This window comes from Tripterygium wilfordii, chromosome 12, assembly GCF_013401445.1.
Source record: "Tripterygium wilfordii isolate XIE 37 chromosome 12, ASM1340144v1, whole genome shotgun sequence".
Classification (NCBI taxonomy): domain Eukaryota; kingdom Viridiplantae; phylum Streptophyta; class Magnoliopsida; order Celastrales; family Celastraceae; genus Tripterygium; species Tripterygium wilfordii.
Window position 1 is genome coordinate 7,566,930 of NC_052243.1, and position 19,352 is coordinate 7,586,281.

The following is a 19,352-nucleotide window of genomic DNA, read 5'->3' on the forward strand; positions in this document are numbered from 1 at the left end:
TGGCACGAAACGTGAAAAACTTGTCCATGCGTAGAATTGAGCATTCCTAGGGCATCACAATAGACCGTTATACTCTATTTAGTGTTCTTGGAAGTCCTAACTTGCTAGTTTAGCTTTTGGACAACGTTACGTTTGGTAAAGAAGCCAATACACGAAGTTAAGTTCAAAATGGCACGAAACGTGAAAAACTTGTCCATGCGTAGAATTGAGCATTCCTAAGGAATCACAATAGACCGTTATACTCTACTTAGTGTTCTTAGAAGTCTTAACTTGCTAGTTTAGCTTTTGGGCAACTTTTCGTTAGGTAAAGAAGCGAACAGACCAAGTTAAGCTCAAAATTGCACGAAACGTGAAAAACTTATGCACGCGTAGAATTGAGCATTCCTAAGGCATCAAAATAGACCGTTATACTCTATTTAGTGTTCTTAGAAGTCTTACCTTTCTAGTTTAGCTTTTTGACAACGTTACGTTAGGTAAAGAAGCCAATAGACCAAGTTAAGTCCAAAATGTCACGAAACGTGAAAAACTTGTCCATGCGTAGAATTGAGCATTCCTAGGGCATCACAATAGACCGTTATACTCTATTTAGTGTTCTTAGAAGTCCTAACTTGCTAGTTTAGCTTTTGGACAACGTTACGTTTGGTAAAGAAGCCAATACACCAAGTTAAGTTCAAAATGGCACGAAACGTGAAAAACTTGTCCATGCGTAGAATTGAGCATCCCTAAGGAATCACAATAGACCGTTATACTCTATTTAGTATTCTTAGAAGTCTTAACTTGCTAGTTTAGCTTTTGGGCAAATTTTCGTTAGGTAAAGAAGCCAACAGACCAAGTTAAGCTCAAAATTGCACGAAACGTGAAAAACTTATCCACGCATAGAATTGAGCATTCCTAAGCCATCAAAATAGACCGTTATACTCTATTTAGTGTTCTTAGAAGTCTTAACTTGCTAGTTTAGCTTTTGGACAACGTTACGTTCGGTAAAGAAGCCAATAGACCAAGTTAAGTTCAAAATCGCACGAGACGTGAAAAACTTATCCACGCATAGAATTGAGCATTCTTAAGGCTTCAAAATAGACCGTTATACTCTATTTAGTGTTCTTAGAAGTCATAACTTGCTAGTTTAGGTTTTGGGCAACGTTTCGTTAGGTAAAGAAGCCAATAGACCAAGTTAAGCTCAAAATTGCACGAAACGTGAAAAACTAGTGCATGCATAGAGTTGAGCATTCCTAAGGCATCAAAATAGACCGTTATACTCTATTTAGTGTTCTTGGAAGTCTTAACTTGCTAGTTTAGCTTTTGGGCAACGTTTCGTTAGGTAAAGAAGCCAATAGACCAAGTTAAGTTCAAAATTGTACGAAACGTGAAAAACTTATCCACCCATAGAATTGAGCATTCCTATGGCATGAAAATAGACGTTATACTCTATTTAGTGTTCTTAGAAGTCTTAACTTGCTAGTTTAGCTTTTGGACAACGTTTTGTCAGGTAATGAAGCTAATAGACCAAGTTAAGTTCAAAATTGCACGAAACGTGAAAAACTTGTCCATGCGTAAAATTGAGCATTCCTAAGGCATCAAAATAGAACGTTATACTCTATTTAGTGTTCGTAGAAGTCTTAACTTGCTAGTTTAGCTTTTGGACAACGTTACGTTCGGTAAAGAAGCCAATAGACCAAGTTAAGTTCAAAATGGCACGAAACGTGAAAAACTTGTCCATGCGTAGAATTGAGCATTCCTAGGGCATCACAATAGACCGTTATACTCTATTTAGTGTTCTTGGAAGTCCTAACTTGCTAGTTTAGCTTTTGGACAACGTTACGTTTGGTAAAGAAGCCAATACACGAAGTTAAGTTCAAAATGGCACGAAACGTGAAAAACTTGTCCATGCGTAGAATTGAGCATTCCTAAGGAATCACAATAGACCGTTATACTCTACTTAGTGTTCTTAGAAGTCTTAACTTGCTAGTTTAGCTTTTGGGCAACTTTTCGTTAGGTAAAGAAGCGAACAGACCAAGTTAAGCTCAAAATTGCACGAAACGTGAAAAACTTATGCACGCGTAGAATTGAGCATTCCTAAGGCATCAAAATAGACCGTTATACTCTATTTAGTGTTCTTAGAAGTCTTACCTTTCTAGTTTAGCTTTTTGACAACGTTACGTTAGGTAAAGAAGCCAATAGACCAAGTTAAGTCCAAAATGTCACGAAACGTGAAAAACTTGTCCATGCGTAGAATTGAGCATTCCTAGGGCATCACAATAGACCGTTATACTCTATTTAGTGTTCTTAGAAGTCCTAACTTGCTAGTTTAGCTTTTGGACAACGTTACGTTTGGTAAAGAAGCCAATACACCAAGTTAAGTTCAAAATGGCACGAAACGTGAAAAACTTGTCCATGCGTAGAATTGAGCATCCCTAAGGAATCACAATAGACCGTTATACTCTATTTAGTATTCTTAGAAGTCTTAACTTGCTAGTTTAGCTTTTGGGCAAATTTTCGTTAGGTAAAGAAGCCAACAGACCAAGTTAAGCTCAAAATTGCACGAAACGTGAAAAACTTATCCACGCATAGAATTGAGCATTCCTAAGCCATCAAAATAGACCGTTATACTCTATTTAGTGTTCTTAGAAGTCTTAACTTGCTAGTTTAGCTTTTGGACAACGTTACGTTCGGTAAAGAAGCCAATAGACCAAGTTAAGTTCAAAATCGCACGAGACGTGAAAAACTTATCCACGCATAGAATTGAGCATTCTTAAGGCTTCAAAATAGACCGTTATACTCTATTTAGTGTTCTTAGAAGTCATAACTTGCTAGTTTAGGTTTTGGGCAACGTTTCGTTAGGTAAAGAAGCCAATAGACCAAGTTAAGCTCAAAATTGCACGAAACGTGAAAAACTAGTGCATGCATAGAGTTGAGCATTCCTAAGGCATCAAAATAGACCGTTATACTCTATTTAGTGTTCTTGGAAGTCTTAACTTGCTAGTTTAGCTTTTGGGCAACGTTTCGTTAGGTAAAGAAGCCAATAGACCAAGTTAAGTTCAAAATTGTACGAAACGTGAAAAACTTATCCACCCATAGAATTGAGCATTCCTATGGCATGAAAATAGACGTTATACTCTATTTAGTGTTCTTAGAAGTCTTAACTTGCTAGTTTAGCTTTTGGACAACGTTTTGTCAGGTAATGAAGCTAATAGACCAAGTTAAGTTCAAAATTGCACGAAACGTGAAAAACTTGTCCATGCGTAAAATTGAGCATTCCTAAGGCATCAAAATAGAACGTTATACTCTATTTAGTGTTCTTAGAAGTCTTAACTTGCTAGTTTAGCTTTTGGACAACGTTTCGTTCGGTAAAGAAGCAAACAGACCAAGTTAAGTTCAAAATTGCACGAAGCGTGAAAAACTTGTCCATGCGTAGAATTGAGCATTCCTTAGTAATCACAATAGACTGTTATACTATATTTAGTGTTCTTAGAAGTCTTAACTTGCTAGTTTAGCTTTTGGGCAACTTTTCGTTAGGTAAAGAAGCCAATAGACCAAGTTATGCTCAAAATTGCACGAAACGCGAAAAACTTATGCACGCATAGAATTGAGCATTCCTAAGGCATGAAAATAGACAGTTATACTCTATTTAGTGTTCTTAGAAGTCTTAACTTGCTAGTTTAGCTTTTGGACAACGTTACGTTCGGTAAAGAAGCCAATAGACCAAGTTAAGTTCAAAATGGCACGAAACGTGAAAAACTTGTCCATGCGTAGAATTGAGCATTCCTAAGGAATCACAATAGACCAATATACTCTATTTAGTGTTCTTAGAAGTCTTAACTTGCTAGTTTAGCTTTTGGGCAACTTTTCGTTAGGTAAAGAAGCGAACAGACCAAGTTAAGCTCAAAATTGCACGAAACGTGAAAAACTTATGCACGCATAGAATTGAGCATTCCTAAGGCATCAAAATAGACCGTTATACTCTATTTAGTGTTCTTAGAAGTCTTACCTTTCTATTTTAGCTTTTTGACAACGTTACGTTAGGTAAAGAAGCCAATAGACCAAGTTAAGTCCAAAATGTCACGAAACGTGAAAAACTTGTCCATGCGTAGAATTGAGCATTCCTAGGGCATCACAATAGACCGTTATACTCTATTTAGTGTTCTTAGAAGTCCTAACTTGCTAGTTTAGCTTTTGGACAACGTTACGTTTGGTAAAGAAGCCAATACACCAAGTTAAGTTCAAAATGGCACGAAACGTGAAAAACTTGTCCATGCGTAGAATTGAGCATCCCTAAGGAATCACAATAGACCGTTATATTCTATTTAGTATTCTTAGAAGTCTTAACTTGCTAGTTTAGCTTTTGGGCAAATTTTCGTTAGGTAAAGAAGCCAACAGACCAAGTTAAGCTCAAAATTGCACGAAACGTGAAAAACTTATCCACGCATAGAATTGAGCATTCCTAAGCCCTCAAAATAGACCGTTATACTCTATTTAGTGTTCTTAGAAGTCTTAACTTGCTAGTTTAGCTTTTGGACAACGTTACGTTCGGTAAAGAAGCCAATAGACCAAGTTAAGTTCAAAATCGCACGAGACGTGAAAAACTTATCCACGCATAGAATTGAGCATTCTTAAGGCTTCAAAATAGACCGTTATACTCTGTTTAGTGTTCTTAGAAGTCTTAACTTGCTAGTTTAGGTTTTGGGCAACGTTTCGTTAGGTAAAGAAGCCAATAGACCAAGTTAAGCTCAAAATTGCACGAAACGTGAAAAACTAGTGCATGCATAGAGTTGTGCATTCCTAAGGCATCAAAATAGACCGTTATACTCTATTTAGTGTTCTTGGAAGTCTTAACTTGCTAGTTTAGCTTTTGGGCAACGTTTCGTTAGGTAAAGAAGCCAATAGACCAAGTTAAGTTCAAAATTGCACGAAACGTGAAAAACTTATCTACCCATAGAATTGAGCATTCCTATGGCATGAAAATAGACGTTATACTCTATTTAGTGTTCTTAGAAGTCTTAACTTGCTAGTTTAGCTTTTGGACAACGTTTTGTCAGGTAATGAAGCTAATAGACCAAGTTAAGTTCAAAATTGCACGAAACGTGAAAAACTTGTCCATGCGTAAAATTGAGCATTCCTAAGGCATCAAAATAGAACGTTATACTCTATTTAGTGTTCTTAGAAGTCTTAACTTGCTAGTTTAGCTTTTGGACAACGTTTCGTTCGGTAAAGAAGCAAACAGACCAAGTTAAGTTCAAAATTGCACGAAGCGTGAAAAACTTGTCCATGCGTAGAATTGAGCATTCCTTAGTAATCAGAATAGACTGTTATACTATATTTAGTGTTCTTAGAAGTCTTAACTTGCTAGTTTAGCTTTTGGGCAACTTTTCGTTAGGTAAAGAAGCCAATAGACCAAGTTAAGCTCAAAATTGCACGAAACGCGAAAAACTTATGCACGCATAGAATTGAGCATTCCTAAGGCTTGAAAATAGACCGTTATACTCTATTTAGTGTTCTTAGAAGTCTTAACTTGCTAGTTTAGCTTTTGGACAACGTTACGTTCGGTAAAGAAGCCAATAGACCAAGTTAAGTTCAAAATGGCACGAAACGTGAAAAACTTGTCCATGCGTAGAATTGAGCATTCCTAAGGAATCACAATAGACCAATATACTCTATTTAGTGTTCTTGGAAGTCTTAACTTGCTAGTTTAGCTTTTGGGCAACTTTTCGTTAGGTAAAAAAGCCAATAGACCAAGTTAAGCTCAAAATTGCACGAAACGTGAAAAACTTATGCACGCATAGAATTGAGCATTCCTAAGGCATCAAAATAGACCGTTATACTCTATTTAGTGTTCTTAGAAGTCTTAACTTTCTAGTTTAGCTTTTGGACAACGTTACGTTAGGTAAAGAAGCCAATAGACCAAGTTAAGTCCAAAATGGCACGAAACGTGAAAAACTTGTCCATGCGTAGAATTGAGCATTCCTAAGGCATCACAATAGACCGTTATACTCTATTTAGTGTTCTTAGAAGTCTAAACTTGCTAGTTTAGCTTTTGGGCAACCTTGCGTTAGGTAAAGAAGCCAATAGACCAAGTTAAGCTCAAAATTGCACGAAACGTGAAAAACTTATGCACGCATAGAATTGAGCATTCCTAAGGCATCAAAATAGACCGTTATACTCTATTTAGTGTTCTTAGAAGTCTTAACTTTCTAGTTTAGCTTTTGGACAACGTTACGTTAGGTAAAGAAGCCAATAGACCAAGTTAAGTCCAAAATGGCACGAAACGTGAAAAACTTGTCCATGCGTAGAATTGAGCATTCCTTAGTAATCAGAATAGACTGTTATACTATATTTAGTGTTCTTAGAAGTCTTAACTTGCTAGTTTAGCTTTTGGGCAACTTTTCGTTAGGTAAAGAAGCCAATAGACCAAGTTAAGCTCAAAATTGCACGAAACGCGAAAAACTTATGCACGCATAGAATTGAGCATTCCTAAGGCATGAAAATAGACCGTTATACTCTATTTAGTGTTCTTAGAAGTCTTAACTTGCTAGTTTAGCTTTTGGACAACATTACGTTCGGTAAAGAAGCCAATAGACCAAGTTAAGTTCAAAATGGCACGAAACGTGAAAAACTTGTCCATGCGTAGAAATGAGCATTCCTAAGGAATCACAATAGACCGTTATACTATATTTAGTGTTCTTAGAAGTCTTAACTTGCTAGTTTATCTTTTGGGCAACTTTTCGTTAGGTAAAGAAGCCAATAGACCAAGTTAAGCTCAAAATTGCACGAAATGTGAAAAACTTAGGCACGCATAGAATTGAGCATTCCAAAGGCATGAAAATAGACCATTATACTCTATTTAGTGTTCTTAGAAGTCTAAACTTGCTAGTTTAGCTTTTGGGCAACTTTTCGTTAGGTAAAGAAGCCAATAGACCAAGATAAGCTCAAAATTGCACGAAACGTGAAAAACTTATGCACGAAAAGAATTGAGCATTCCTAAGGCATCAAAATAGACCGTTATACTCTATTTAGTGTTATTAGAAGTCTTAACTTTCTAGTTTAGCTTTTGGACAACGTTACGTTAGGTAAAGAAGCAAACAGACCAAGTTAAGTTCAAAATTGCACGAAGCGTGAAAAACTTGTCCATGCGTAGAATTGAGCATTCCTAAGGAATCACAATAGACTGTTATACTATATTTAGTGTTCTTAGAAGTCTTAACTTGATAGTTTAGCTTTTGGGCAACTTTTCGTTAGGTAAAGAAGCCAATAGACCAAGTTAAGCTCAAAATTGCACGAAACGTGAAAAACTTATGTACGCATAGAATTGAGCATTCCTAAGGCATGAAAATAGACCGTTATACTCTATTTAGTGTTCTTAGAAGTGTTAACTTGCTAGTTTAGCTTTTGGACAACGTTACGTTCGGTAAAGAAGCCAATAGACCAAGTTAAGTTCAAAATGGCACGAAACGTGAAAAACTTATCCATGCGTAGAATTGAGCATTCCTAAGGAATCACAATAGACCAATATACTCTATTTAGTGTTCTTAGAAGTCTTAACTTGCTAGTTTAGCTTTTGGGCAACTTTTCGTTAGGTAAAGAAGCCAATAGACCAAGTTAAGCTCAAAATTGCACGAAACGTGAAAAACTTATGCACGCATAGAATTGAGCATTCCTAAGGCATGAAAATAGACCGTTATACTCTATTTAGTATTCTTAGAAGTCTTAACCTGCTAGTTTAGCTTTTGGACAACGTTACGTTAGGTAAAGAAGCCAATAGACCAAGTTAAGTCCAAAATGGCACGAAACGTGAAAAACTTGTCCTTGCGTAGAATTGAGCATTCCTAAGGCATCACAATAGACCGTTATACTCTATTTAGTGTTCTTAGAAGTCTAAACTTGCTAGTTTAGCTTTTGGGCAACTTTTCGTTAGGTAAAGAAGCCAATAGACCAAGTTAAGCTCAAAATTGCACGAAACGTGAAAAACTTATGCACGCATAGAATTGAGCATTCCTAAGGCATGAAAATAGACCATTATACTCTATTTAGTGTTCTTAGAAGTCTAAACTTGCTAGTTTAGCTTTTGGGCAACTTTTCGTTAGGTAAAGAAGCCAATAGACCAAGATAAGCTCAAAATTGCACGAAACGTGAAAAACTTATGCACGAAAAGAATTGAGCATTCCTAAAGCATCAAAATAGACCGCTATACTCTATTTAGTGTTATTAGAAGTCTTAACTTTCTAGTTTAGCTTTTGGACAACGTTACGTTAGGTAAAGAAGCCAATAGACCAAGTTAAGTTCAAAATGGCACGAAACGTGAAAAACTTGTCCATGCGTAGAATTGAGCATTCCTAAGGAATCACAATAGACCAATATACTCTATTTAGTGTTCTTAGAAGTCTTAACTTTCTAGTTTAGCTTTTGGGCAACTTTTCGTTAGGTAAAGAAGCCAATAGACCAAGTTAAGCTCAAAATTGCACGAAACGTGAAAAACTTATGCACGCATAGAATTGAGCATTCCTAAGGCATCAAAATAGACCGTTATACTCTATTTAGTGTTCTTAGAAGTCTTAACTTTCTAGTTTAGCTTTTGGACAACGTTACGTTAGGTAAAGAAGCCAATAGACCAAGTTAAGTCCAAAATGGCACGAAACGTGAAAAACTTGTCCTTGCGTAGAATTGAGCATTCCTAAGGCATCACAATAGACCGTTATACTCTATTTAGTGTTCTTAGAAGTCTAAACTTGCTAGTTTAGCTTTTGGGCAACTTTTCGTTAGGTAAAGAAGCCAATAGACCAAGTTAAGCTCAAAATTGCACGAAACGTGAAAAACTTATGCACGCATAGAATTGAGCATTCCTAAGGCATGAAAATAGACCATTATACTCTATTTAGTGTTCTTAGAAGTCTAAACTTGCTAGTTTAGCTTTTGGGCAACTTTTCGTTAGGTAAAGAAGCCAATAGACCAAGATAAGCTCAAAATTGCACGAAACGTGAAAAACTTATGCACGAAAAGAATTGAGCATTCCTAAAGCATCAAAATAGACCGCTATACTCTATTTAGTGTTATTAGAAGTCTTAACTTTCTAGTTTAGCTTTTGGACAACGTTACGTTAGGTAAAGAAGCCAATAGACCAAGTTAAGTCCAAAATGGCACGAAACGTGAAAAACTTGTCCATGCGTAGAATTGAGCATTCCTAAGGCATCACAATAGACCGTTATACTCTATTTAGTGTTCTTAGAAGTCTAAACTTGCTAGTTTAGCTTTTGGGTCACGTTTCGTTAGGTAAATAAGCTAATAGACCAAGTTAAGTTCAAAATTGTACGAAACGTGAAAAACTTGTCCATGCATAGAATTGAGCATTCCTAAGGCATCAAAATAGACCATTATACTCTATTTAGTGTTCTTAGAAGTCTTAACTTGCTAGTTTTGCTTTTGGGCAACTTTTCGTTAGGTAAAGAAGCCAATAGACCCAGTTAAGCTCAAAATTGCACGAAACGTGAAAAACTTATGCACGCATAGAATTGAGCATTCCTAAGGCATCAAAATAGACCGTTATACTCTATTTAGTATTCTTAGAAGTCTTAACTTGCTAGTTTAGCTTTTGGGTCACGTTTCGTTAGGTAAATAAGCTAATAGACCAAGTTAAGTTCAAAATTGCACGAAACGTGAAAAACTTGTCCATGCATAGAATTGAGCATTCCTAAAGCACCAAAATAGACCGTTATACTCTATTTAGTGTTCTTAGAAGTCTTAACTTGCTAGTTTAGCTTTTGGGCAACGTTTTGTTAGGTAAAGAAGCCAATAGACCAATTTAAGTTCAAAATTGCACGAAACGTGAAAAACTTATCCACTCATAGAATTGAGCATTCCTAAGGCATCAAAACAGACCGTTATACTCTATTTAGTGTTCTTAGAAGTCTTAGCTGTTGGACCTATGGTCCTATATGTCTAGTTTTGATGATATTAAATCATTTATAAATGATAATGAAACATTAAAGCAATATTTGATTTATATGAATTGAATTTAAATGACTATATATTTTTGAGATAGTGCTGGAAATTAAGTTTTGAAAACAAACATACATGAACTAAGTTAGAGCATTAATTTTCCAATTATCATATCTTAACCAACTTAGGTCGAAATGACTTGAAACTTGAACCACATGCACATGAAGGCTTAATATATGTTCTAGGACTATAATCATGAGAAATTATGTAATATCCTGGTCTAATTTTACACTATTCATAGTATCTTCTCGTGGTGGTTGAGGTGGAGGGAACCTCTGTGTTGGTGAACCGGTATTTGAAGGAGTAAAAATTAAATTGTGATAAAATTATAAAAATATTTTTAATAAATGGGGAATTTTAAAGGAAAATTTTTAAAGTAAGAATTACTTAAATCGGATTTAAATTTCTTTTGTTATGAATTTTTGAAGTTAATTATAACAATTTAGTTAGGGGCGTTTTTGACAGGTGGGTGTTTTTGGTAAGTCAAAGTTATTATAAAAGAAAACTTAAAATCAAAAAAAAAATAAAAAAATTCTTCCTTTTCTCTCTCCCGTACATCTTTGTTACTATTCATTTTCCGAGTCCGACGACGGTGAGCGACACCACCGGTACCAAAAGAAGCGTATTGACGAGACGAGTATAACCCAACTTGAATCACGTCGATCGGAGTTGTGGTTAGGGAGATATCGGAGTTTGAAGTTCCGATTTCCTCGGATTTCTTTTGGTTGATCCGGCCGATTCCGGCAACGGTTTGACGTGTTTCAGGTACCTATGAGTTTATCTCATCGAGTTCTTCAATTTGATATAAGATTTGACAGGTTTGGGTGGTCGGATCGCCGGCGATGGGGTTAAATGGGTTTCCGGCGAGTTGACCGAGTCAGGCCGAGTTGACTCGGTTGACCGGCGAGTTGACTCGGTTGACCGGTGAGTTGACTCGGCTGGGTACTATTTGACCCGATTTGACCCGGTCGGGTACTATTTGACCCGGTTACTGACCCGGTTACTATTTGACTATTGACTTTGACTCGGTTACTATTTATACGTTGACTTTGACCAGTACTATTTGGCCGTTGACCATAGTTGACCGACCGTATTTTCATATATCGTGTTTTTCGGTGTCGACGGTGGTCACGATTGAGATTCAGAGCGGGTTAACTTTTCGAGGTAGGGGTTGCCTGGGACGCGTGCTTGGTTTTAGCACTCTGATTTCCAGGTAGGGGTTTCCATTCTCTTGCATGTGACTTTAGAGTTCCGGTTTTAGGGACTCTGGTGATATTATGGTTTTGTCGGTTTCCAGGGGTGGAAATACGACCTGTTTGCATGTTGATTTATATTCCCTGTTATATATATCATTGTTGGTATGTTTTCTGAGAGTGGGGTGATTGGAGGTGTTGGATGAGGATATGGATGTGGATGTGGATGTGGATTGTGGGCCCATATAGGCGCCCAAATGATCGGATATGGATTTCTGATGGATGATATATATACACATATACAGACCGGATATATACCGGTGGACCGTCTGAGATGGGGTGCATCACAGGGGACGCCCTCTGGTGTAGGCTATGCTATCGGGATACCCGATCCTCATCCAGTTTCGGTGTAGACCTGGATTGAGACACCCTACGGGGATTAGGGTGGGTCCAGGGGTGATGGATTGTTGGAGATTGATGTGGTGATTACAGTGTTGGATAGCCTTATCGGCTACCATTTCACTTGATTGGATTGGTGTATGGATTTCTGGAGACCAGTGTGGGTGGTTCCAGTGTTGCTTGGCCTTATCGGCTATTGTGCTATTTGGTTAACTTACTGATGGATGTATATTTCCTGTATCGCATACTATGCATTTCATTTCTGGGTTTATCAGTATTATTTATGGATATTGGCGTTTCCTCTCTACGCCCTACTGAGCTTTGTGGCTCACCCCTCTTCTTTATCCCCTTTCAGGTGAGTTGGATGTAGGTGATGGCGGTCAGCGGCGGGATGCGTGAGCTGGTGTGTAGCCTTGGGCTGACTCTTTAGTGGGTGTGGGGACTTTTGATATTGTATTTTGTATATATTACTGGGTTTGATATCGGGTAGATATATTTTATTATTCCGCGGATGTATTCATACTCTGGTATTTCAAGTGATTTAGGTGGTGGTATGTATGATATTTTGGGTTCAGTACTGGGTATTATACATTGTGGGAGCTAGTATGATTATTATTATTACAATTTATTTTATTGAGTTTAATTGTATGAGTTGGGATCAGGTTCGGGGGACGGGGTGTCCCTTGCCGGTCACGTTCCTGTGGTATAGGTACACTTCGGTATACCTTAGGGGAGAGGGGCGTGACAGTTTGGTATCGGAGCTGTAGGTTTAAAAACTTACAGTGGTTAGGTTACCTAGGTTATTTTGTTGGCTACACATCATGCGTTTCCCGGCTGACCTGGTGAGTTTTTATTTTGATGTTTCCTGCTTTAGATTTATGTATACATGTGTTATATTTTCCAGATATGGTTGACACACGTAGTACTCGGGTGCGAGGACATGGATCGGGTAGAGGGGAACACGAGGCGGATGAGCCTCAGGGGGTAGATGAGGTGGGTATGCCTGAGTTGGCTCCATTAGAGCGGGGGCGAGGACAGAGAGGTAGGGGTGCGAGACGTGGTAGGGGCGGAAGACGTGGGAGAGGTGGGGGCAGGCGGCGAGTGAATATAGATCCAGTGGATGATATTGGGGAGGATCAGGAGGGATATCTAGCACCACAGGGGGTAGAGGCTGTTGTTACGACTTTACGACAGGAGGTTCGGGATGTTACTGAGTTGGTACGAGCTCTTGGGCAAACTGTTACAGGACTTGTGACACAGATGACTGCTCCAGTTCCAGCTGCATTACAGGCTCCTGTTGAGGTTCCAGAGCAGGTCCTGACTTTGGGTGAGTTACAGGAGGGTACAGGACAGATTGTGGAGGCACAGGTAGCTCCTTTGGCGATTGATACGTCGATCAAAGAGCTAGCCGAGTTACGAAAGACGAATCCTCCGGTATATAGGGGAGTGATAGATCCAGTGGCAGTAGAGGAGTGGGTTCGTCAGTTACGCAGGAAGATGACTTCCTTACGGATTCCTGAGGAGAGGAGGGCTTTATTAGCTGCTGAGTTTTTAGAGGGAGATGCTTTCACTTGGTGGGAGGTGATGACAGTTAGTCGGGGCAGGGAGGGTATGCCGTGGGCAGAGTTTGAGACTGCTTTTCTGGCACAGTATGTACCACAGACAGTGCGTGTTGCTAAAGCTAAGGAGTTTCTCGAGTTGATTCAGTCTCCGGACATGACAGTGACACAGTATCAGGCTCGTTTTGAGGAGTTAGGGCGATATGGGGAGGAGTATATTTGCACAGAGGAAAAGAAGATACTGAGATTTAGGAGAGGGTTGTCGCCAAAGATTTCACCTCATTTGGCGGCTCAGACTATCACCACCTATCGTGAGTGTATTGATAAGGCACTCGGAGTGGAGAGGACTTTAGTGGAGATTAAGGATTACTGGGAGATCCATAAGAGGAAGCTTGAGAGTTCTACATCTGCTACTGGCGAGAGTAGTTAGCATAGACAGAGGACTGAGACTCGGGGGCAGCAGCAGAGTCAGGGACAGGGTTCTCAGAGTCGGAGGCACGGTTACCGAGGACCCAGGCAGGGACAGCAGGGTCCTAGACAGGTTCAGCAGGGGCAGAGACAGGGTCAGCAGGGGCAGAGATCAAACCAGCAGAGACAGGCTCCGAGACGGGACCAGCAGCCTCAGCATTGCTATGCTTGTGGTCATGTGGGCCACATGAGTTGGAATTGTCCTGTGGCAAACAACCCGTTATGTTTCCAGTGTGGATTGCCAGGACATACCAGGAGAGATTGTCCACAGGGTGGAGGATTTGCACTGCCAGTATTTGGAGGTCAGAGAGCTCCAGCTCCAGCACCGGTTCCGATACAGAGGGGTCCTGTAGGACGGGGTAGGCCACTAGTTCAGCAGCAGAGGCAGCAGCAGCAGGTTCAGAGAGGTGGAGTGTATGCACTTAGGCCTGATGCACCTGCAGCGTTTATGGATTTGATGCACAGAGTGTTTAGACCGTATCTGGATCAGTTTGTGATTGTGTTCATTGATGATATATTGGTTTATTCAGCCACTGAGGAGGATCACATTAGACACTTGGAGATGGTGTTGCAGACGCTCAGAGAGCATAGATTGTATGCCAAGCTGAGTAAATGTGAATTTTGGGTGACTCAGGTGAGATTTTTAGGGCATGTGATTTCTCAGGAGGGTATAGCGGTGGATCCAGCGAAAGTAGAGGCAGTGGTGGCATGGAGGAGACCGAAAAATGTAGGAGAGATTCGCAGTTTCCTGGGATTAGCAGGTTACTATCGGCGTTTTATTGAGGGATTCTCGCGGATTGCAGCACCGATGACACAGTTGACTCGGAAGGATACTCCATTTGTGTGGACAGATGTGTGTGAGCAGGCTTTCCAGGAGTTGAAGACTCGACTCACTTCACCTCCAGTGTTGGTGATACCCGACAGGGGTATTGGTTATCAGGTATATTGTGATGCTTCAGGAGTTGGTTTGGGTTGTGTGTTGATGCAGCAGGAGGGAGTGGTTGAGTATGCTTCACGTTTGTTGAAGCCGCACGAGAGGAATTATCCTGTGCATGATTTGGAGTTGGCTGCAGTAGTGTTCGCACTTAAGCAGTGGAGATATTATCTTTATGGAGAGAGGTTTGAGGTATTCTCGGATCACAGGAGTCTTCGGTACTTGTTTACACAGAGAGATTTAAACCAAAGACAGTGTAGATGGATGGAGTATCTTGAGGACTTTGATTTTACCTTACAATATCATCCAGGCAAGGCCAATGTGGTGGCTGACGCCTTGAGTAGGAGATTGATTGCAGCTCGATTGGCTATTCAGGAGTTTGGGTTAGTGGATACACTTAGTCAGTATCGACTAGATGTGGGGGAGCGTAGAGATGTACTGAGTTTACAGAGTTTGATTGCTCGTCCAACCCTGGTACAGAGGGTGTTGGATGCACAGTTGGGGGATGCATTATTTGATGACATTGAGGATATGGAGGGATGGGTTAGAGGCACTGATGGTGGAGTCAGATTCAGAGACAGATTAGTGGTTCCAGAGGACACTGAGTTACGCGAGGAGATACTTCAGGAGGCACATTACTCCCGATTTGCGATGCATCCTGGTGCTACTAAGATGTATCGAGATTTACGGAGGCAGTATTGGTGGAGTGGCATGAAGAGAGATGTGGCACAGACTGTGACTCGATGTCTTACCTGTCAGCAGGTAAAGGCAGAGCATCGACGACCTGCTGGATTATTGCAATCGCTTCCATTACCTGAATGGAAGTGGGAGCATATCACTATGGATTTTGTGATGGGTTTACCTATGACTCCGCGGAGACATGATGCGGTTTGGGTTGTTGTGGATCGGTTGACAAAGACAGCTCATTTTATGCCTATTTGTCAGACAGATTCGATTGAGTCGTTGACGAGATTATATGTACGAGAGATAGTCCGATTGCATGGGGTACCGTTGAGTATTGTATCTGATCGGGATCCCAGATTTACTTCACGGTTTTGGGGCAGTTTTCAGGATACTCTGGGGACGAAACTGAACTTCGGTACAGCTTTTCATCCGCAGACTGATGGACAGAGTGAGCGGACTATTCAGATTCTAGAGGATATGCTTCGGGCTTGTGCGATAGACTTTCGAGGAGATTGGGAGACTCATATTCCTTTAGTGGAGTTTGTGTACAACAATAGCTATCAGAGTAGTATTCAGATGGCACCGTTTGAGGCATTATATGGGAGACCTTGTAGATCACCGTTGTGTTGGTCAGAAGTTGGAGATAGACCATTATTGGGTCCAGAGATGGTGCAGCAGACTACTGAGGTGGTGACAGTGATTCGACAGCGGCTTCTGACAGCTCAGTCACGTCAGAAGAGTTATGCGGATAGGAGACGTAGACTTCTAGAGTTTCAGGTGGGGGATCATGTTTTTCTGAGGGTTAGTCCTCGTAGAGGAGTACAGCGGTTTGGGAGAGCGGGGAAATTAGCCCTAGATTTATAGGGCCATTTGAGATTCTGGAAAGGGTGGGGACGGTAGCTTATCGATTAGCATTACCCCCACAATTGTCAGGAGTACATGGGGTATTTCATGTGTCTATGTTACGGAGGTACCATAGGGACCCTTCTCATATATTAGATTGGTCTACATTGGAGATTGGTGAGGACGCTACTTTCGAGACACGTCCTATTAGGATTACGGATAGACAGGAGAGGCGACTACGGTCGAAGACCATACCCTTGGTTAAGGTGATATGGCAACATTATGGAGTGGAGGAGACGACTTGGGAGTTGGAGTCGGATATGCAGACTAGATTTCCGGATTTATTTACTACCTACGTATGAGTTAATTTCGGGGACGAAATTTTCTTAAGGGGGGAAGGATGTAATATCCTGGTCTAATTTACACTATTCATAGTATCTTCTCGTGGTGGTTGAGGTGGAGGGAACCTCTGTGTTGGTGAACCGGTATTTGAAGGAGTAAAAATTAAATTGTGATAAAATTATAAAAATATTTTTAATAAATGGGGAATTTTAAAGGAAAATTTTTAAAGTAAGAATTACTTAAATCGGATTTAAATTTCTTTTGTTATGAATTTTTGAAGTTAATTATAACAATTTAGTTAGGGGCGTTTTTGACAGGTGGGTGTTTTTGGTAAGTCAAAGTTATTATAAAAGAAAACTTAAAATCAAAAAAAAAATAAAAAAATTCTTACGCAGTTTCTTCTCTTCTTCCTTTTCTCTCTCCCGTACATCTTTGTTACTATTCATTTTCCGAGTCCGATGACGGTGAGCGACACCACCGGTACCAAAAGAAGCGTATTGACGAGACGAGTATAACCCAACTTGAATCACGTCGATCGGAGTTGTGGTTAGGGAGATATCGGAGTTTGAAGTTCCGATTTCCTCGGATTTCTTTTGGTCGATCCGGCCGATTCCGGCAACGGTTTGACGTGTTTCAGGTACCTATGAGTTTATCTCATCGAGTTCTTCAATTTGATATAAGATTTGACAGGTTTGGGTGGTCGGATCGCCGGCGATGGGGTTAAATGGGTTTCCGGCGAGTTGACCAAGTCAGGCCGAGTTGACTCGGTTGACCGGCGAGTTGACTCGGTTGACCGGTGAGTTGACTCGGCTGGGTACTATTTGACCCGATTTGACCCGGTCGGGTACTATTTGACCCGGTTACTGACCCGGTTACTATTTGACTATTGACTTTGACTCGGTTACTATTTATACGTTGACTTTGACCAGTACTATTTGGCCGTTGACCATAGTTGACCGACCGTATTTTTACCGTATTTTCATATATCGTGTTTTTCGGTGTAGACGGTGGTCACGATTGAGATTCGGAGCGGGTTAACTTTTCGAGGTAGGGGTTGCCTGGGACGCGTGCTTGGTTTTAGCACTCTGATTTCCAGGTAGGGGTTTCCATTCTCTTGCATGTGACTTTAGAGTTCCGGTTTTAGGGACTCTGGTGATATTATGGTTTTGTCGGTTTCCAGGGGTGGAAATACGACCTGTTTGCATGTTGATTTATATTCCCTGTTATATATATCATTGTTGGTATGTTTTCTGAGAGTGGGGTGATTGGAGGTGTTGGATGAGGATATGGATGTGGATGTGGATGTGGATTGTGGGCCCATATAGGCGCCCAAATGATCGGATATGGATTTCTGATGGATGATATATATACACATATACAGACCGGATATATACCGGTGGACCGTCTGAGATGGGGTGTATCACAGGGGACGCCCTCTGGTGTAGGCTATGCTATCGGGATACCCGATCCTCATCCAGTTTCGGTGTAGACCTGGATTGAGACACCCTACGGGGATTAGGGTGGGTCCAGGGGTGATGGATTGTTGGAGATTGATGTGGTGATTACAGTGTTGGATAGCCTTATCGGCTACCATTTCACTTGATTGGATTGGTGTATGGATTTCTGGAGACCAGTGTGGGTGGTTCCAGTGTTGCTTGGCCTTATCGGCTATTGTGCTATTTGGTTAACTTACTGATGGATGTATATTTCCTGTATCGCATACTATGCATTTCATTTCTGGGTTTATCAGTATTATTTATGGATATTGGCGTTTCCTCTCTACGCCCTACTGAGCTTTGTGGCTCACCCCTCTTCTTTATCCCCTTTCAGGTGAGTTGGATGTAGGTGATGGCGGTCAGCGGCGGGATGCGTGAGCTGGTGTGTAGCCTTGGGCTGACTCTTTAGTGGGTGTGGGGACTTTTGATATTGTATTTTGTATATATTACTGGGTTTGATATCGGGTAGATATATTTTATTATTCCGCTGATGTATTCATACTCTGGTATTTCAAGTGATTTAGGTGGTGGTATGTATGATATTTTGGGTTCAGTACTGGGTATTATACATTGTGGGAGCTAGTATGATTATTATTATTACAATTTATTTTATTGAGTTTAATTGTATGAGTTGGGATCAGGTTCGGGGGACGGGGTGTCCCTTGCCGGTCACGTTCCTGTGGTATAGGTACACTTCGGTATACCTTAGGGGAGAGGGGCGTGACAGTTTGGTATCGGAGCTGTAGGTTTAAAAACTTACAGTGGTTAGGTTACCTAGGTTATTTTGTTGGCTACACATCATGCGTTTCCCGGCTGACCTGGTGAGTTTTTATTTTGATGTTTCCTGCTTTAGATTTATGTATACATGTGTTATATTTTCCAGATATGGTTGACACACGTAGTACTCGGGTGCGAGGACATGGATCGGGTAGAGGGGAACACGAGGCGGATGAGCCTCAGGGGGTAGATGAGGTGGGTATGCCTGAGTTGGCTCCATTAGAGCGGGGGCGAGGACAGAGAGGTAGGGGTGCGAGACGTGGTAGGGGCGCGAGACGTGGGAGAGGTGGGGGCAGGCGGCGAGTGAATATAGATCCAGTGGATGATATTGGGGAGGATCAGGAGGGATATCTAGCACCACAGGGGGTAGAGGCTGTTGTTACGACTTTACGACAGGAGGTTCGGGATGTTACTGAGTTGGTACGAGCTCTTGGGCAAACTGTTACAGGACTTGTGACACAGATGACTGCTCCAGTTCCAGCTGCATTACAGGCTCCTGTTGAGGTTCCAGAGCAGGTCCTGACTTTGGGTGAGTTACAGGAGGGTACAGGACAGATTGTGGAGGCACAGGTAGCTCCTTTGGCGATTGATACGTCGATCAAAGAGCTAGCCGAGTTACGAAAGACGAATCCTCCGGTATATAGGGGAGTGATAGATCCAGTGGCAGCAGAGG